The following is a 21,186-nucleotide window of genomic DNA, read 5'->3' as shown; positions in this document are numbered from 1 at the left end:
GGACGGATTTCCAAAATATTTGCATTTGAGATCAGTTCCAAAAGATATGAATATAATCCACTATTATTATTATTATCATTTTATTGGTGGCCTTTTTTTGGCTAATGCAACCCAAAGTGACTTGTCACAACCTTCCTTACACAGAATCGTAGAATTGCAGAGTTGGAAGAGACCCCAGGGGGTCATCAAGCCCAGCCCTCTGCACTGCAGAAATCACAAGCGCCAGACATTTAATCTTGCCTGCCTCCGGAATCCTACAAGCAGGGTGGAATGCAGGAAATTTCAGGTATGGCTTTTAGAGGTTTAGACAGCTCCAAATCCAGCTGTAAATCTCAGGGAGGGAAGAGACATTCTTTGGGTCCCCATCTTCCCCACCCCCTTCTGTCAGGGCTCCTGTCCTTCAATAACTGCCGGGCAGGCAGGAATATGAAATGCCCCCTCCACTCTCATTCCTCCCCAGCTGCCTCCTCGTGTCCACAGTATAGTTTCCAAGACCATCGATCCAGGCTGGGTGTGAGCGCACGGTTTCTTTCCATCAGCATTTTGCATTTTAGGCGAGTTGCTTAGTGATGTTTGCAATGTTGCAATTCCAAGCTCCAAATTCGGCACTGCAGATCCCACTTCAAGCTCCCTTTTATCAGCTTGTGGTGTCGACAGAGCCCTTATCAGCACCTTCCCCTTCTCCGTGCTTCAACTCAGAGAGTTTCTCTCTCTTCCACACACACAAACACACATACCACAGTCCAGCCTGGGAATATGCATGAGATTCCCCCAACATTCTCCTGACACACGAAACAGAGAGAAATTCCCAGAGACCTCCGAGTCCCCAGAAATGTGGCTGTTCAGAAGGAAACCCGCAGAGCCCTGATCTTCTACCTGGTGCGGCCAAACAGCTCAGAGTGCACTGCGTGGGTGGACCCTCGGTTCAAAACTCTCAGTTCTCTGCCGCAAACTGATTCATTGGCGTTTGACAAGCCTCACCTGCCCCCAGTGCCAAAAGGGGATGCAAAGACTGGCCTGCCTGGGAGGGGTGACCTTTGGCCTGAGAAAATGCTCTGGTTTCGTCACTGCTGAGAAGTCCCCTTCACCTGGGGCTCCTCTCTTCCAGAGGATCCAGGTGTCTCTCAAGGCTACCGCACAAATCCTAGAGACTCCATTTGCAACCGATCAAACAGAACGAAACCTTAGGGCTGCAATCCCAGCATCCCCTCCTTATCAGGCATCAAGTCGCCTATGCCCCCATAAGAACACAGCTGAGTGGCTTCCAAATTGCCCTTCTTGACAATAAGGAGGCCCAGGGCTACCTAGCCTAGGGCATTTGGGTTTCCAGAGCCCCCACTCCACCACCCCCGCAAGGCACCTGCCTGCTGCCACCTCCTGCCTATTATCTAACAGCCTGCCGGAGGAGGATTTCATAACCTCAGCGGACCCCTGCCTTGACTAATTTTACAACCTCCGTTTCCCAAACTTTGAGAGAGTCAAGGGGGAGGGTGGGTGTAAAGTCACCCAGCAGCAAGCTTGGTGTGCAGAAGGTCCCTGCTTCAGTCCTCCCAGGCCCCCCAGCATCAAGGAGCAGGTCATGTAGGAAAGGAGCCCCTCTCTCTACCTGAGACTACTCCAGAGGGAGGGCAGCTACTGCTGCTGTCGCTGCTGCCAGTCAGGGCTGGGCTGTGAGAGGCAAATGGCCTGGCCTCCAGCAGCTTCCTCTAGCCACCTTGCTGTGCTCAGCCAATTCCCTTTGGCAGGGGCCCAACTCAATCGATTGCCGCAGCTGGCACCGTCCCCCTGACCTCCCCCTTGGCAACCGCCGGAGCGGACGGACGCTACTCACCAGGTATCCCCATAGCCAAAACTTCATGGTCCTAGAGACTAGCGGACCCCTTCTGCCCCATGGCTAGCCATGGACCGTCATTCCGTGGTGGGGGCGGCGGCTGAGCAGGTCGACCGCGGCGGCTCCACGCGAGGGACGTCCAGCAGCTGATATTTCCCTCCTTTCTCTCTCCAGATCACGCAAAAGTCCAGCTGGTTTGGCTCGGCGAAGAGGTCACAAGCCGCACACGCCAAGGTGAGTTTGCAAAGGACCTTGTCCGAAACGGTGGCGCCCTCTTCACCTTTTGACCGGGAAGCCTAACTTCTCAAGAACATAGTCGGCTGCTCCAGTGCCCTGCTCTCTTTCTCTCTCTGGATCCCAATTGCCACCTGAAGAACCTGATTTCTTCTCTTTTTGGAGGATCTTCTCCTAGCAGCGCCGGACACCGGCTTGCATTTTTGCACACACACACACACAAATTCCCCACTGATGTTTGCTCGGAGGAGTGGGGGAAAGCGACCCCCTTTCCCCTTCCTCTGCAGACCCCAGATCTCGCGAAAGCTGTGCCACCGGACGCACGAGGCGCAGTTAATGTTTCATCCGCCTGATCCCTCTGCTCTCTGCCCAATGTGGCTTTTCTCCCGCTCTGTCTCTCCCCCCCACCCCGACCTCCACCACGCTCCCTTCCTTCCCCGAGTGCAAGAATGTCACTGGACAGGCCAGGAGGGAGATGGACAATTTCCCTCTGCCGGCCGGAAGCCAAAGGGGGCTTTTTTCCCTTCAAGGAGGAAGGCCCATGCAGGACCAGACACGTCTGCCCCTGGCCGCAGGCCAGACACAGGTTAAGGCGTCAAGGTGGATAAGGTCACTGCCTTGGCAGGCCGCCATCCAGGGAGCCTTGGTGTGCCAAAAAAACGGCGTGAGGAGGAGCACCCCTGACTCACGTCTGGCCAGAGCGACGCTCCTCGGCTGGGGACGCCTTCTCCTCCACCGATGATGCACCCGGGCGTTCTGCCGGATCTCAGCATCCGTGGCTCTCCTCTTGCTCCAAGGCACCCCCGGCACCTGACTTTCAGCTGCACTCTCCCCTAAAATCATAGAGTTGCCTGGGACACCCAAGGGCCATCTATCCCAACCCCCTGCAAGGCAGGAATCACAGCTGGCAGGTATGACCTCTGTTTAGAAACCTCCAAGGAAAGAGAGAGCCCACGGCCTTCCAAGGGAGTCCGTTCCTCTCTCGAACGCCTCTTGCCGTCAGAAAGTTCTTCCCGATATTTAGGTGGAATCTCCTTTCTTGAGGTTGGAATCCTGCCCTCTGGAGCATTAAAAATCCTTCTATGTGAGAAGCCTTCGGATGTGTGAAAATGGCTATCTTATCACCTCTCAAGTCTTCTCTTCTCCAAGCTAAAGAGACCGCCAGCTCCCTCTCCTAGAGAATCCAAGCTTCAGGCCTGAACTTCTAGGCATAATAACCCTTTGCCCACGAGGGTGCAAACAACCCAGGCGCCCTTGCTTACACAATTGACTGCTTTCAATCGAGCCAACTCTGTTCCTATAAAAGATGCACTTTATGCAGAGTTAGCGCATTGTCCCACTTAACCTCTTGAAACTCCGATGCTTCAAATCTGGCTCTATAGAAACAGCCCCAGCCCCCAAAAAGGCTTTTAGGCAAACACCCCCTCAAGAATATAAGAACACAAGAAGGGCCTGCTGGCAACTAGTCCAGCATGTCCTGACCTCATAGTGGCCAGATGCCCATTATGGGAAACAGGATTTGACCGCAAGAGCCGCTCTCCCTTCCTGTGGTTTCCAGTAACTAGAAGCATGACTGCCTCTGACCATAGAGGGCAGAGCATAGCCATCATGGCGGCCAATAGCCATCAATAGCCCTCTCTTGCTCCATGGATTTGTCTAATCCTGTCTTAAAGTTATCACTGCCTCCTGTGGGGGTGAGTTCTGCAGTTTAACTATGTGCTGCCTGAAGAAGGACTTGGTTTGGTCTGGTTTGGTTCTGAATATCAGACCCCAAATGCCCCATAGCTGAGTTCTGGGTATTTTCTCCTGGCTCCAAAGCCCTCACATCCACCTTGCAGCTTAAGGCTTGCCACCAGTTCTCCTGCGCCCGCCAAAAAAGACCTGCATGGCAGGCAGTAATGCAACAGGTAAAGCTTGCCCCCATTATTGGCTCTCGCTCTCTTGAAAATCAGGCTGCATTAGCTTTCCATGCTGTATTATTGTCAGAACGTTCATTATTGCGGGAGCTTCAGAGGAGGGTGTTATGTGATAAGGGCACATTCCATGCTCAAGATTGAAATACTGTACTGAGTACAGTTCTGGTTGCCTCTGCAGAGCTGGAAAAGGTTCAGAAAAGGGCGTCTAAAACCATTCAGGGGAGGGGCATCTAGTGAAGCTGAATGTTGGGAGATTCAGGACAGGGGAAAGGAAGGACTTTGTCATGCGGTGTGCTCTGTTAACCTGTGGAACTCACTCCCACTGGAGGAAGCGATGGCTGCCAACTTGAATGGCTTTACAAGAGGATTAGACAAATCCGTGGAGGAGGGGGTGGGTTGTCAATCAGCGGCTATTAGTAAAGGTAAAGGGACCCCTGACCATTAGGTCCAGTCGTGACCGACTCTGGGGTCTCACTTTATTGGCCGAGGGAGCCAGGGTACAGCTTCCGGGTCATGTGGCCAGCAGGACTAAGCCGCTTCTGGCGAACCAGAGCAGTGCACGGAAACTCCGTTCACCTTCCCGCCGGAGCGGTACCTATTTATCTACTTGCACTTTGACGTGCTTTTGAACTGCTAGGTTGGCAGGAGCTGGGACCGAGCAACAGGAGCTTACCCCGTCGCGGGGATTCGAACCGCCGACCTTTTGATCGGCAAGCCCAAGAGGCTCAGTGGTTTAACCCACAGCGCCACCCGCATCCCAATGGAACCTCCATATTCAGAGGCAGTAGAGCTGCAGAGCAACCACAGACACACAAAACCCCATCAGATCCAGCAGGACTTTCTTACATTCTTATTAAAGAGTTGTCTCTTCTGTCCTGTCCTGCTTCACCTGATTGCAGCTGTCAAGGGCGCAGGATCCTGTCCCTGTGAACAAGGACTGCTGCTCAGCGGAAGAGTCCAGGTTCAGCCTCCAATGGTGTCTTTCAAGAGAACGGGCTACAACCTTGAAGAGCTGGTGCCAGTCAGTGTAGACAATACAATAGACCAAAGGCCTGACTCGCCGTACGGCATCTTCCTCTCTTGCTAGGAGGCAACCCGTTTCGATATTTGGAATCCCTGCCCTCCAATCAGAGGGGGGACAGAGTCACACCCTTGGCCCATCCAGCCCAATATTGCTTGCATTGGTTGGCAGCAGTGTCTCAGGCAGGAACCTTATACTAGATGCTGCTGTGGATTTAGCCTGGGACCTTCTGCACGCCAAGCACGTGCAACAGCATCCCTTCCCCAGATGTGGCTTCTTGCTGCTGATGGAACATGGAATTGTGGAGCTGGAAGGGGACACCAGGGGGTCATCTAGCCCACCCCCCTCCTGCAACGCAGGAATTGCAGCTAAAGAATCCCAGGTGTGTCCTTGTGTCACTGGAGCCGATGCTCTGGACATAGGTTTCTGGGGCTGAATCCTGCCTCCTCTCCTAGCCGCCTCACCTCTGCCCCCTTCCATCTTGGCATGGGCAGCCCGCAGCTGCTTTTGGCTCACCCCTAGATGACGCCTGGTGCTATCTAAGCCGAAATGTCGGCCAAGCCTCTCGCCCTCGGCTCAGCTGCAGGCGCTCTGTGTTCCCTGCTATCACTGAGCAAACCCCAAAGCTGCCAAGACTGGCCTGGCATCCTTTTTTCCGGAGCCACCAGCCCACATAGAATCATAGAATTGTAGAGTTGGAAGGGACCACAAGCCTCATCTAGTCCAACCCAATGGAAGGCAGGAACCATTTGGCCAATGTGGGGCTTCAACCCACAACCCTGAGATTTTTTTTTTTTTAAATAAAAAACTATTAGATTTTCCACAATAATAACAAAAACCACAAAGCAGAATGACACACAAAAACAAAAACAAAGAAAAATACAGCAATGAATAAAAGAAGAAAAAAGGAACAATAAACAGATAAACAATAACAACAAACTTAATTCTTTACAAATCCAACCTTTTAAACATCTTGGTTGACTTCCTCTAGTACCTCCCTTCTGAGTTTCCTTGTAGTTGAAAGTAACAGCTTTCCAATATCATTATTAAACTAAAATAATCTCCAATTATAGTCCATCTTACTCACATTTCTTAATTTTCTAAATCCCATTTATTTAATTATAACTTAGTTTAATCCTAGGCCTATTTGTTTCTTCCAAGTAATTTCAAATTTTTTATATTACAATATTTATTCAAATAGTCCTTAAATTTCCTCCAGTCCTCTTGAAACTCCTCTTCTTTCTGGTCGCGGATTCTTCCAGTCAGGTCAGCTAGCTCTGAACAGTCCATCATCTTCATCTGCCAATCTTCCACTGTTGGTAGTTCTTGCGTTTTCCAATTTTTAGCAAGCACAACCCTGAGATCAAGAGTCTCGTGCTCTACCGACTGAGCTCTTAAGCAGAAGGAGGGCAAAGGGGCATCATCCGGGGATAGGAGGGAAAGGAGAAGGGTCTTCCTCTGGTTCAGTCTCCCCATGTTTGGGCCTACAATTGCCATCGGCCTCTGGCAGCACAGCTGATGGGAGTTGTAGTCCAAAACATCTGGAGGGCACCAGCTTGGAGTAGGCTGATCTCTGTGCCGCTGCTTTTCGTTACAGACAGCGCGGAGCGATCCAGCTGCCCTTATGGGCTCCCCAGTGGCGTAGCGTGGGTTGTCAGCACCCGGGGCAAGGCAAGTAATTTGCGCCCCCTAACCCGTGGATTTTAGCAGGGGGCAGAGAGCTGCGAGTGCGAGCGCGCCCCCCCAGATGTTGCGGCCGGTGCGGCCGGCCCCCCCTGCACCCCCCACGCTACGCCACTGGGGCTCCCGGCGGCTCTTTTCCTCCAGAGGCAAGTTCACATTCCTGAGCAGAGCAGAGGAGCAAGCTGCTTTCTCTCTCTGCTGAGTCATGGGATGCAGAGCATGGGATGCACGCAGAGAGGGGCCAGGCCGCTGGTCTGCCTTGCCCAGTACTGTGGAACAAAAGGACATAAGAAGAGCCTGCTGGATCAGGCCAAAGGGGGCCCACCTAGTCTCCCAGGGGCCAGTGCGGCCGAAATGGTCACACTACTCTCAAGCCGCCTCTGCATAGCCATTGTAGCTAGCAGCTCTGGCTAGCCTGACCGCCGATGAATCGGTCCAGTCCTCTGTCTGTCCCAGCCTTCTGGGACACAGAAGGGCTTCATTTTGCCTGTGGATCTTCCAAACATGGTCTCCCAGCATTGCTGATGGGGAGGCTTGCATTTCGGAAAGTAGCGAGAGAGAATCCTGAGGACAGGACGTTCTGCCCAGCTCTGTGTTTGCACAGCACGGTTCTGGGATCCGCGCAGGGCACTCCCCTGGGAAATTCAGCCTTCAGATTTCAGGTGTCAGGACTAGGGAATCTATGATTAGGTCGGTTTCAGTTTCTCATCTTCCCAATCCTAAATCCAGTTCTCTGTGTGTTTCGGTAGCAAATGATGGTTTATTAATTTTTTTAAATCCTCATGAAGATTCATCAGCATTTTGGTGCCAATTTCTCCTAGAATACACATTCTTGTGTGCTGTTTTGAGCAACAGATGCATGTCCCCTGCCACAATGCATTTTTGTACGTTATTTTCAGGACTCTATACATTTCCCCAGCATATGCATGTTCGCACACATTGTTTGGTTGGCGAACACCATCGCAAAATTCAGAGAAGCATGGCTTTCAAAGGATAGTTGTGGTTTTGCTTCAGAAAACGCAAAGTATTTAGTTTCTTATTAAGACGCAAACAAAATCAAACACCCCACCACCACCATTCCCTAATCGTAGCCACCAGCCACTGCTAGTGGCCATCTTGTAATCATGAAGCAGTGAGTTCCACTGGTGGTGCACAGCGAGAAAGCGACAAATGTGTGTTTGTGAGGAGAGGCTGTGAAGCCCTTCCCTGGCCTTCTCTATATGCAAAACCACTTTTATCTGGTGAGCGAAACAACACTCCCCTCCACAACTAGGAAAAGGAATTCTTGAGCTGTGATCTCTGCATTGCCGGGGGTTGGATTGGATGACCCTCGTGAGCCCATTCCAACTCTAAGGTAAATAGCCTCTGCTTTTCCGAAAGCAGGTCACAGGCGCATGTGGTTAAAAAAAATCCTCTTTCATACACACACCGAGAGAAACAGGCCACAGCCAGCCAGACTGTCTGATCACACATCCCCATTGTTATGAGGCTTCCTCCCGCTAAGAAGTGGTGGGAAAGCCGCTTTCATTTACTTGGCGACAAGATGCCGCCGTGCCGATTTATGGGGCCCCCAGGGACCACTTTCTGACGGCTGCAGATGCGGCGGTCCGTGCCTGGGCCACCTTGCCTGGTGTGCGTACGTGCAACGAGTCCAACGCTCCGTGGGGTCGCTTCGCATCACACACGCCACCGAGGAAGGGGGGCTGGTTGCAGGGGAGGTGGGGCGGAGCCGTGAATCAAGGGGGACTCGGAAGTCCTGGCTCCCAGCCCCATATCCCTGTCTAACTCCCTTCCCACTCTCTCCCCCTTTGACAACCCAGGAGTCCTGGCTCCCAGTTTTTCCCAGGCTCCTGACTGAACTCAAATTGCCCAGAGTTGGAGCCTCTTACCCTGTCCACTCCCGTTCTGTTATACCATTTACTAGTTTTCTAGAGAAGCCAAGAGTCCACCCCTCTCACACACTTCCTGCTGTTAAGGCTCCACGTAGCCCTCATGGAGGAAATAGCGCTACGATTTCAAGTACGTCTTGATTGGGCCCATTTCACAGATGGCAAACTGAGGCCGAATGTTCGCGGGCAACATTGCAGGTGGAGAACTGGTGCCCAGCCAGTGCAGGTCTGGCCATACCTGTCAGAGGAGCTTTTGAACTCAGAGCCCTCCTCTGCTCCCATATTCAAGGCTGGGCCAAACCACTAGCTCTCACAAAATAAAATAAAAAAAATCCTTCCAGTAGCACCTTAGAGACCAGCTAAGTTTGTTATAGGTATGAGCTTTCGTGTGCATGCACACTTCTTCAGATACATCCATTTGCCAAGGGACGAGGGGAAGAAATCAGGAATTCTGGATCCGCCCTGTCACTGCTCTGAAGCCAGAACGAACTTCCTGCCTCAGGGGACCCAGGTGTCCTGGCTGCTAGCAGGCAACCCCTCTCTCCCCAGAGAACCCAGGAGTCCTACCTCACATCCATCCTGCACAAGTTTGGTTTGCCGCTCCCCCCTCCAGACTTTTAAACAGCTGCAGAACAGGCAGAAATCAAAGAGGTACAGCTTCCTCCCTCTCTTCCTCTCTAGGGGGAAAAGCTGCATTGGTTGAATTCCTGCCTGCAGAGCAGTTATCCCTGATCTCCCCCACCCCACATTAGGTTTCTATTCCTTGCAATAGGTGCCCAGGAGAACCCAGGTGTCCTGGCCCCTCCCTCCCCTCTCTTCCAGGCTCTGAATGGGACCCAGGAGTCCTGGCCACCCCCAGGCCCCACTTGCTCCTCCGCTGCCCTCCCCACCCTGTGTGTGGCGCTGCTGGGACCCCGGCCAGAGCTCCCAGTGGCTCCCGGCTCCTCATACGTGCCGGCCTGCACACGCCGAGGAAGCCTTGATCCTCCGACCCAGGCGGGCGGCTCCATCGATCCTGGCCGCGTCTCCAAACAGGGGATGAGGCCTGGCGGCGCCAGCGACGGTGACAGATCAACCAGGCCAGGCGGGAAGGGAGACCTCTGACCTTTGGCCATCGGCCTTCCCAGAGGAGCCTCCAGAGAATGGGAGCGGGGACCAGTGGTCACAGCAGGTGTGGGGAGCGGGGAGCCTCTTCCTGCCAAAGTCTTTGGCCTCCGTTTGTTGCCAACTCCCGCCTTCTTCCTCCCGACTTATGGCTTTTTATTACTGTTATCGTTTTATTAATTGCCTCCTGTCTCAAGGCAATTAGATAAAAAACAAAAACGAAACCCAGGTTTAAAGCCCTAACAAGCAGACGCTCGTGATGAAGGAAAACTCATGTTTATCCAGCTTGATTTTCAGTTTTGCTTTTCTCAGTTTGGAAGGGGGTTTTGAAAGGAGATTTGCTATGGTCCCATGATGCGGGTAAGGGGTGGGGGGTCGCTGTTAGGCCTCACACCCCATGAGAGATGGAATTACTACAAAAAATGCTCAGCCCATCCTAAATTGCAGGCATCTCTCCCTTTGGCGCGCAGGGGGGAGGGTGTCCACTGAGGGTTTTCTGAGCTGTGATTCCTACATTGCAGGGGGTTGGGCTGGATGATCTCTTTGGGTCCCTTGCAGCTCTATGATTCCACCCTTATTGCTTCTCCTGGACATGCTCCCTGAATGAATGGGGTTGGGTAACACTGAATGAGAGGCACACGACTCCTCTCTTCAGGTCTTCCACCTGCTACATGGGGATAGTCACAATGCCAACCTCACAAGGTTGTTGTGGGAACAAAATAAACTGTAAGCACAGTATACGCTAAAGCACTATATCAGGGGTCAGCAAACTTCTTCAGCAGGGGGCCGGTCCACCGTCCCTCAGACCTTGTGGGGGGGCCGGACTATATTTTTTGGGGGGAGGTGAACAAATTCCTATGCCCGACAAATAACCCAGAGATGCATTTTGAATAAAAGCACACATTCTACTCATGTAAAAACACGCTGATTCCTGGACCGTCCACGGGCCGGATTGAGAAGGCGATTGGGCCGGATCCGGCCCCCGGGCCTTAGTTTGCCTTCCCATGCACTATACACCATCTTGTTCTTAATGATTATGAGAAGAACTGTTGAACACAACGCATTGCATATGCATTCTCAGGGAGCTGAGGATTGCAAAATGTTCACGTAGGAGCTGACGACCTCCGGGGGGGTGGTGTAGCTTCGTTTAACTTCAATATTCTCCCTGTGTGTGTAGAAGATTCAGGCCAATGAAAAGGAAGTCCGTATTCGTGCAGCGCAGAGCGAAACTATGGAACTCCCTCCCACAGGAGTCTGTGATGGCAACCAACTTGGATGGCTTCAGAAGAGGACTGGCGCATTTAATTCCCACAACAGCCCTGTGAGGTAGGCTGAGAGGGGCAGCGACTGGCCTAGGGCCATCCAGGGAGCTTCCTGACCGATACTCTAACCACTGCAACACACTGTGGCTCTCACAGTGCTGGGGGCGCAGCCCAGGGTGTAAAATAAATTGCACAGCAGGAATTCCAGCCTGTACGTCCTGCTCCGCATTCAGGACCCAGAAATGCGGCTTACGGCCAGCAAGCCCTGAGACATTGTCAGTCACGTGACTTCTGAGAAAACCTCCTGGAAATCTAGGGAAATGGGAAGGTGGGTTATCATGTGTCAGGGATAACACACAGATCCCGGCAGGGGTGTTGCAAGGAGATGGATCTGGGAAATTGCACACAGAATTCTGGAGCGGCCAGGCCTGGTGGGAAGTCCCTGCCTCCAGCTAAAGCAGGCCTTGCTGGTGCTCAGAGGACCTCTCTGGGCTAGCTGCAGCAACAGCCAAGGGTTTCTAAGCATGCACAGAGTTCCTTTCTCTTACCAGCAGAATAACAGAATTCTAGAGGACTCTAAGGGCCATCCAGTCCCAACTTTCTGCAATGAAGGAATCGGAACTGACTAACCATTGTGCACCTACAAACATCTAGGTATTTTTGGTCTCTAAACTACGGTGGTACTTCGGGTTACATACGCTTCAGGTTACAGACTCCACCAACCCGGAAATATTACCTCGGGTTAAGAACTTTGCTTCAGGATGAGAACAGAAATCGCACAGTGGCGGCGCGGCAGCAGCGGGAGGCCCCATTAGCTAAAGTGGTCTTCAGGTTAAGAACAGTTGTAGGTTAAGAACAGAGCTCCAGAACGAATTCAGTACGTAACCAGAGGTACCACTGTAATCCTATCTGAGTTATAGTGCCAACTTTTGAAATGCAGTGATGACCATATTGACTGCATTCTGTTGAAATTACTCCTTAGATCTGAGCTGCCCTAGGAGGGCCTCGCGCTAAAAGATGGCCTACGTAAAATAAATAAAATCTAACAGGCAGTGGCGGTACGAAAACAGGGCCTTCTCAGCAGTTGCCCCCAGTTGTGGAATAATACTGCTATGCTGGCTTGGAGCTTGTAGGAGTTGTAGTCTAAAACATATGGAGGGCACCTGGTTGGGGAAGACAGAATTAAATGTCTCAAAGCTATGATTTAGCTGTGATCTCTGCACTGCAGGGGGTTGGACTAGATGACCCTTAGTGGTCCCTTCAAACTCTACAATCCTATGAAAGCCAGGCATTCAGTCCAGCGGCCATTTCCCTCCTCACTGACCAGAATGTTTCAGACCTGGCTTCAGTTCTGTCTTTGAAATTCCCTTCCTTAAATCCTCCCCTTATCTTAAGAAAACACAACCTGGGCTGGCTTAGATCAGCGGAGCACCCTGCAGCCTTTTGACTTTCACAGAACTCTTTGTCAACATTGCCCCGGATGAAGAGTTCTGTGGAGCTCGAAGGCTGGCATACACCAGCCTAACTCGGCTCGATGAAATAAACAGAGATAATTTTGAGCTAGGTTCAAATTAACCTCTTTTAAACAACAACCACTTTGGGGCTCTGAGCAGCTCCCTCTCCAGACTTGGGAGATATAACAAGTGATAAAATAGGCTGTATATATACCCAGAGATGGAGTGGGAGGGAGTGAAGAGTTAAAAGAGGGTTGGGCTTACCAGCCCGAGGGGGCGTGCCCTTTTTTGGCCACGCCCTCCTGGATGCCGCAAAGTCTGACGGCTTAGCCCTGGTAGTTCCTTATCTCTTCCTGCTTCTTGTGAAATGCAAACAGCTTCTCTGACCCCAGTGCCCTCGCCGGGGCAGCGCTAGGGGGCGTGCCGCGTTTGCCAGCCTATTCTGGGATCCTGCCTGGCACGCTGCTCGCTCTCGGAAACCAGCCAGGTTTTGCATCCGCTCCGGCAACTGCGTAGCAAATCTGACAGCGCTGTTTCCAGCGTTGAACAAGAGCCTTCTCCCCTTCTGTGGTTTCCAGCAACTAGCATCTGGAGGCATCATTGCCTGAGCCATGCTGGCTATTGAAGGGCCTCTTCTCCAGCAGTTTCTCCTATCTTGAAAGCTTGGTGGCCACCACTGCCTCCATATCAGAAACCACAAGACAGAGAAACCAGCAGGAGAACACTTCAGTCTCCCAGGACGTTCTATACAAGATCTCAAAGTCGCTGTCTTCTTACAAAAGAATTTCAGAAATAGACTTGAAAGAGAAGTTGCTGAATTGCAACTTATTACCAAACTTAAGGGACGCGGGTGGCGCTGTGGGTTAAACCACTGAGCCTAGGGCTTGCCGATCAGAAGGTCAGCGGTTCGAATCCCCACGTCGGGGTGAGCTCCTGTTGCTCGGTCCCTGCTCCTGCCAACCTAGCAGTTCAAAAGCACGTCAAAGTGCAAGTAGATAAACAGGTACCGCTCCGGCGGGAAGGTAAATGGTGTTTCCGTGCGCTGATCTGGTTCACCAGAAGCGGCTTAGTCCTGCTGGCCACATGACCCGGAAGCTGGACGCCGGCTCCCTCGGCCAGTAAAGCGAGATGAGCGCCGCAACCCCAGAGTCAACCACGACTGGACCTAATGGTCAGGGGTCCCTTTACGTTTACCTTTATTCTTCTTGAAAATTGCTCCTGAGTTTGTTTGGTTTTTTTATAATCAAGAAAGCATATTAATTGTATGAAACATATACATAAAATCATAAATATGCCCTAAATCAGATTTCCCCAATCTGGTGGCCTCTGGTTTCCTACTGGGGCATCTGGTCAGCCACTGTGAGACCAGGACACAGGCCCAGATGGACCACTGGTCTGATCCAGCAGCCTCTCCTTATGTTCTTGGGGTTGGGAAGAGGGGTTATGGGAACAGGGACTTTGGCAAAACGTCTCACACCCAAGTGCTCCCCAGGGACGTTTCCAGAGGGGCCCATGAAACTGAGCCGCAGTGACGCATGTTACCCTTCTGCGATAGCATGGCAGGAGGGTAAGGGTGTGTGTGCTCACCCCTCTGTCACAAGTATGTGCCTGATCCCACAAGCGTGCCCAGCACTCACGTGAATTCATACACACGAGTGTATGGTTTGGGAACTTGGGCCAGAGTTACCACGTGTGTTACCCTTATGGACACATGTTAATAATAATAATAATAATAATAATAATAATAATAATAATAATAATAAATTTTATTTGTATCCCGCTCTCCCCAGCCAAAGCCAGGCTCAGAGCGGCTAACATCATATAAATAAGACAATATGCATAATACAATATACAATATGCAAATAAAATAACCCTTAACCTTACACCCACAAGACGTTTTCACAGAGAAGGAATAAAGAAAGCTTGGTTTATTATGTGAAACAAAAGTGACAGAATATATAAATGCTACTTTGGGCAGCAAAATTAGTTTGAGCAGACAGCGAATCCTACCACACACACACACACACACACACACACACCTTGATCTAAATTGTGGAAGAATCCCCAACCATTCTCAAAACCCTACAGAAAGCGAGTGTGAGAATTTTGCCACAGAACCCACATGAAGAGCCAGCCAAGAAATGACATATACCTGTCCTTAGAAAGAAGCGCATATTGGTTCCTTGAGAAAGTTAATAATGGAGGGTCGTATTAAGCCAACCTTATTTTACTCGTGCCATGATCTACAGTAATAAACCACAGGAAATGTTCACATTGACACACAGCCATTCACACCTCCTGCCTTGCACAATCTGGCCTCCTTCCTTTATAGTTTCTTAGAAAGCATTAAAGTGTGCTGATGTGCCTTGAATGAAGATGGTTGTCTTAGCTGGGTGCTGCTCTGCCCCCTTCAGGGCAGATGGGGAATTAACATAAATGCACATTGCAAAGCCCTTACTGCAGCAAATCCAAACCTAGTGATCTCAGGATGTTTTGGACTACAAATCACATCAGTCCCAGCTAGCATAGGCATATTGTCTTGGGACTGACAGCAGGTGTATATGGAGGCCACTGGGCTGGGAACCCTCCTCTTACCTTCCTATTCTGCAACACAACACTGGTGAAAATAGGAACACAGTCATAACACCCCAAACCTAATCACCATCCAACTCTCGCCCTCTCCGCTTACAAGATTCTGCTCTGTCCAAAATCGGCTGCATTTACTCTGAATTCACAAAGCCATAGAAATGTAGAGTTGGAACAGGGCTGGCCCACCCATGAGGCTGTCAGCATCGCCCTTGAGCCAGTGTCACCAACTGGACTCATCCACCTCAGCCCCGACTGGGCTAGGCGAGCTGGATAGCACTTCCAGAGACCACCTTCCTCACAGGAACAGGTCCAAGTGCCGTGGACTCACAACTCAGAGCTGTGAGCACCGCAAATCACTCCACCAAGAAGACAGTCATCGTACAGCAGAGTACAGCAGAGCATAAATCACTCGGGCGACAGCGCTGAAGAATATCTTCTTTTATTCACTAACAGCTACTGTACCATACAAACTATATACAAATGGAGATGCTGGACTGCACTGAGTCTTACAGCTGCTTTCTGCAGCGACCTTATCTACACAGAGATAACACTCAGTCTTTTCAACACACTGACTGACTCACTCCCTGACTCTCTCACTGACCGACTCTCTCTTTCACTGACCGACTCACTCACTGACTGACTGTGGTGCTGGAGCAGAATATGTAGATATCAGAACACGCCTCCTCCTCTCTGCAGAATCAGCAGACTGCTCAGGAGATTCTTGGCTATGGGAGGGGTGAAATCTCCTCAGAGGCAAGGCGAGAGATGCTTGCTCGGGCGGCAGGATCCACAAGGGCCATAGATGCCGCCTCCAAGGAATGTATCACGCGCTGCTGCGTGCTCCTTGGAGGCTGGATCTGCACCCTGTTTGGCAGCCTCCCCGCAATGTTGCCTGTTGGAGAATAGGAGGCACTGGTTGTCTCCCACCCCTGGGAAGGGAATGGTGGGGGCTGGCTTCTGGGGTAAGGTTACCAGACGTCCCCGTTCCCCGGGGACAGTCCCCGGATTTACAAATCAGTCCCCTGACAAAATCCTATCATTCCTACTGGAGTTGAAAAGTGTCCCTGGATTCATTGGAAGAAAAATCTGGCAACCTTATTCTGTGGTCCCCTGGACTCCGCACCCACCCAGCATAATTCAGAGTGGGCCCCTTCCCCTCCCCCAGTGGCAGCCTTTTATTCCCAGTTCAGCCATTGGATAATATTGATGTGATTCCCTGCATTGTTCCCAGTGCTGAATTTCACACACCCCTTCTTCCCTGGTGGGAGGGGAAAACAAGAAAACAAGCTTGCTCCATCTTCCATGGGACAGCCCTATATATATATTTGAAGATGCTAACATATCTCCTCCCAGTCTCCTTTTTACCAAGCAGTTGGTCCCTTACCTTTCCCGCCCCGACCTGGCCACAGTGATCCATGCGACCGTCATCTCCAAGCTTGACTACTGTAATTTGCTCTACGCGGGGCTGCCCTTGAAGCTGTCCCAGAAACTCCAGCGGGTGCAGAATGCTGCAGCGAGGCTCCTCACGGGGTCTCTGCCATGGAAGCATATTCACCCAGTGCTTTTCCAGCTGCACTGGCTCCTGGTGGAGTATAGGGTCAGATTTAAGGTGCTGGTTTTGACCTTTAAAGCCCTTCACGGCCTAGGACCCTCGTACCTACGGGACCGCCTCTCCTGGTATGCCCCAAGGAGGACCATAAATAGCAACACCCTAGAGATCCCAGGCCCTAAGGAAGTTAGATTAGCCTCAACCAGAGCCAGGGCCTTTTCAACACTGGCCCCGGGCTGGTGGAACGCTCTGCCTCATGAGACCAGGGCCCTGCAGGATCTGATTTCTTTCCGCAGGGCCTGTAAGGCAGAGTTGTTCCGCCTGGCCTTTGGTTTAGAATCAATTTGATTCCCTCCCCCCTCTTTCTTTTTTCCTTTCTCCTCCTGTGAAGAGGCTGCATCTTAATGTTTTAATGTTGTACTTTAATCTTGTGTTTTAAGTTGTATTTTAATCAACTTGTTTTTATTATTGTTTGTTAGCCACCCTGAGCCCGGTCTTGGCTGGGGAGGGCGGGGTATAAATAAATTTTATTATTATTATTATTACCAGGCTAAACATACCCAGTTCCCTCAACCATTCTTCATACAGCTTGGTTTCGAGACCCTTGTTCATCTTGGTCGCCCTCCCCTGCACACACTCCAGCGTGTCAATATCCGTCTTAAATTGTGGTGCCCAGAACTGGACACAGCACTCCAGGCGTGGTCTGACCAAGGCAGAATAGAGTGATACTATGACCTGGACACTAGACTTCTGTGGATGCAGCCGAGAATAGTATTTGCCATTTTTGCTGCTGCATCACACTTCGGACTCACGTTAAGCTTCTGCTCTACTAAGACTTCTAGATCCTTCTCACTTGGACTTTCACTAGATCCTTTTCACTTTGGAGCATAGAAAGCTGCTTTATACCAACTCAGACCAGGGGCCCATAATCTGGCTCAGTGTGGTCAACACACTCAGCCCACAGTATCCCTGAATTGCAGGGGTTTGGACCAGATGGTCCTTTTGGCTCCCCACCAAGCCTACAACTGGTTCCATAGAAACCCTTTCCGGAGCCACAGCTATAAAACACTGTCTTTTCAAAAACGTCGCACAACCGGTGTTTGCTAGTCTTGTTCAAATCTCTCGCTCACACTGTCTTGCTAGGAATGCATCTTGTATCTTTAAAGATAAGAATCATGGAATCCTAGAGTTGAAAGAGACCACAAGGGCCACCGAGTCCAACCCCCTGCCAAGCAGGAAACACCATCAGAGCACTCCTGACATATGGTTGTCAAGCCTCTGCTTAAAGACCTCCAAAGAAGGAGACTCCACCACACTCCTTGGCAGCAAATTCCACTGTCAAACAGCTCTTACTGTCAGGAAGTTCTTCCTAATGTTTAGGTGGAATCTTCTTTCTTGTAGTTTGGATCCATTGCTCCGTGTCCGCTTCTCTGGAGCAGCAGAAAACAACCTTTCTCCCTCCTCTAGGTGACATCCTTTTATATATTTGAACATGGCTATCATCTCACCCCTTAGCCTCCTCTTCTCCAGGCTAAACATGCCCAGCTCCCTTAGCCGTTCCTCATAAGGCATCGTTTCCAGGCCTTTGACCATTTTGGTTGCCCTCCTCTGGAGACGTTCCAGTTTGTCAGTGTCCTTCTTGAACTGTGGTGCCCAGAACTGGACACAGTACTCCAGGTGAGGTCTGACCAGAGCAGAATACAGTGGCACTATTACTTCCCTTGATCTAGATGCTATACTCCTATTGATGCAGCCCAGAATTGCATTGGCTTTTTTAGCTGCCGCGTCACACTGTTGGCTCATGTCACGTTTGTGGTCAACCAAGACTCCTAGATCCTTTTCACATGTACTGTTCTCAAGCCAGGTGTCACCCATCTTGTATTTGTGCCTCTCATCCAGCCTGGCTGGATCAGGCCAATGGCCCGCCTAAGCCTGAATCCTGTTCTCACAGTTTCCAGCCAGGTGCCCATTATGGGAAAGCAGCAAGCAGGATCTGAGCAAAAGAGCATCTCTCCCTGTTGTTTCCAGCAAGGGGTATCAGAAGCCTTGCTGCCTTCAACTCTGGAGGTCAGAGCAGAGCCCTTCTGGCTAGCAGCCATCGGCAGCCTTATTTTCCTCCAGGAATATGTCCAGTCCTCCTCTGAAGCCAGCCAACTTGGTGGTCATCACTGCCTCCTGCAGGAGCGAGTTCCACAGGTTAACACTGTGATCTGCGTGAAGAGGGACTTTCTTTTATCCGCCCAACACTCATTCAGCATCATTAGCTGTGCGACGCGATTCCGACATGCCAATATTTGATTTAGTCGCTTGCTTCTTAGCGCGGCCTTCATTCGTGTCATTAAAAGTTAATAAAGGACCCACAGCTTAGGACCCACGTACCTATGGGACCACCTCTCCTGGTATCCCCGCAGAGGACCTTATGGTCCATAAATGACAACATTTTGCAGGTCCCAAGTCGCAAGGTGGTTAAATAGGGCCAGGGCCTTTTCAGTACTGGCCCCGACTTGGTGGAACGCTCTGTCCCAAGAGACTAGGGCCCTGCGGGACTTGACATCTTTCCACAGGGCCTGCAAGACAGAGCTGTTCCGCCTGGCCTTTGGTTTGGACTCAGTCTGACCCTTATGTTTCCCTCCCCTTATGGTCTTGATCTATCGGCTACTTTTAAAATGAGGCTGCATTTTAAAGTGCATTTTAACCTGTATTTTAAATTGGTTCCCCCCCCCCCCCGTTATGTTTTTACTGCGATTTTATTGGTGTTAGCTGCCCTGGCCGGGAGGGAGGGGTATAAATAAAATTTTTATTATTATTATTATTATTATTATTATTATTATTATTATTATTATTATCATCATCATTATTACCATCATCATCATTATTATCATCATTATTATGTTGTTGTTGTTGTTGTTGTTTAGTCGTGTCTGCCTCTTCATGACCCCCTGGACCAGAGCACGCCAGGCACTCCTGTCTTCCACTGCCTCCCGCAGTTTGGTCAAACTCATGCTGGTAGCTTCGAGAACACTGTCCCACCATCTTGTCCTCTGTCGTCCCCTTCTCCTTGCGCCCTCCATCTTTCCCAACATCAGGGCCTTTTCCAGGGAGTCTTCTCTTCTCATGAGGTGGCCAAAGTCTTGGAGCCTCAGCTTCAGGATCTGTCCTTCCAGTGAGCACTCAGGGCTGATTTCCTTAAGAATGGATGCGTTTGATCTTCTTGCAGTCCATGTGACTCTCAAGAGTCTCCTCCAGCACCAGAATTCAAAAGCATCCATTCTTCAGCAATCAGCCTTCTTTATGGTCCAGCTCTCACTTCCATACATCACTACTGGGAAAATTATTATTATTATTAAAGGCAAATCTGCAAAAGGCAAAAGTGGGGAGGGGGGTCAGGGAGGTGGGGCTGCGTGGGCACACCCCGGCACATGTACACAAGCACACTCACACCCTCCCTGCCTCCACCCCACCCCTGGCTAAAGGGAGGTCAGTCTCTCCTCTCTGTGGCTGGGTTGAGTGACCTGGAAGTTTGGGCCACGAGGGACGGAGGGAGGAGGAGCAACTCAGCAAGGGAGCAAAAGAGGGGCAGGCGCCGAGTTCGACAGGAGACCCAAAACGTCTCCACAAAGCCAGGCCTCCCCAAGAACCAGTGAGTCTTTGGGGTGATGGGCGGATGGAGGGGAAGGGCTTTGGGCACGGAAGGGAGTGAGCGGCGGAGGGGTTCTTCTGGTCTGTTTGTTTCAGGGGAAGGGCTTAGGGTTAAAGGTTGGGATCTCAATCAAGCGCCACGTCAGGGGATCGCTGGGGCATGCCTCACACCCAATCTCTCTCGCCTTCCCCAACCTGGTGCCCCCATATGTCTATCTGTTTGAACCCCACCTTTTCCTCCAAGCAGCTCCTTACCATTTGATCCTCACAACAGTCCCATGAAGTAGGCTAGGCTGAGCGAGAGGGTGACCGGTCCCCAAGGTCTCTCAGTGTGTTTCAGGGCTGAGTGGGGGAATTTGAACTCTGATCTTTCCCAGGTCCTAGTTCAGAAGTCTAACCCAGGAGTCAGCAAACCTTTTCAACAGGGGGCCGGTCCACTGTCCCTCAGACCTTGTGGGGGGCCGGTCTATAATTTTTGGGGGGAAATAAACGAATTCCTATGCCCCACAAATAACCCAGAGATGCATTTTAAATAAAAGCACACATTCTACTCATGTAAAAACATGCTGATTCCCGGACCGTCCGCAGGCCGGATTGAGAAGGCGATTGGGCCATATCCAGCCCCCGGGTCTTAGTTTGCCTACCCATGGTCTAACCACTGCACCACACTGTCTCTTGCTGTTTTAGGCTACAGCTCCCGCCAGCTGATCTAATTCCTGTCTGGCCAGACTTCACTTACAACTTCTGGAATGGCTTTTGCCACTTTTGTGTTGTGGTGTGGGGATCCTGGCGCGAGGGGAAATAAAAACCACTTTGAGCCAGCAAATGAAGGGTTTTTATTTTTGATTCATAAGATAACTTTTACCTCCACCTTTGCGAAATCAGGTTGCAGGAGGTGGGCAGGCCCCGCAAGGAGAGAGCCTCAAAGTCTAGGAAACACCAGAGGCAGAGTCTGGTGTAAAAACTGGGGGACCCCTCTCCCCCCAAATAAGGGATAATTTCTGGGGGACTCAGA

The 21,186-nt window shown here is 51.0% G+C and overlaps 1 protein-coding gene across 5 annotated transcripts in view; it reads left to right on the top strand.

The window, feature by feature from the left end:
- The first annotated feature begins 1,836 nt into the window (after window positions 1–1,836).
- Window positions 1,837–21,186, top strand: part of TFR2 (transferrin receptor 2) — a 49,653-nt gene continuing 30,303 nt past the window's right edge. For 3 of the 5 annotated variants that reach the window (XM_083410264.1, XM_083410260.1, XM_083410261.1), the window contains exon 1: window positions 20,048–20,172. The gene's annotated coding sequence lies outside the window, so the exon portion shown is untranslated. Of the gene's footprint in view, window positions 2,066–20,042; window positions 20,173–21,186 lie in introns of those variants that run through there. The other 2 variants (XM_083410263.1, XM_083410262.1) reach the window with 2 other exon arrangements.

Source organism: Podarcis tiliguerta (assembly GCF_965153285.1).
Source record: "Podarcis tiliguerta genome assembly, chromosome: 13".
In the NCBI taxonomy this organism is placed as follows: Eukaryota; Metazoa; Chordata; class Lepidosauria; order Squamata; family Lacertidae; genus Podarcis; species Podarcis tiliguerta.
This window is presented reverse-complemented; position numbering and strand designations above follow the sequence as displayed.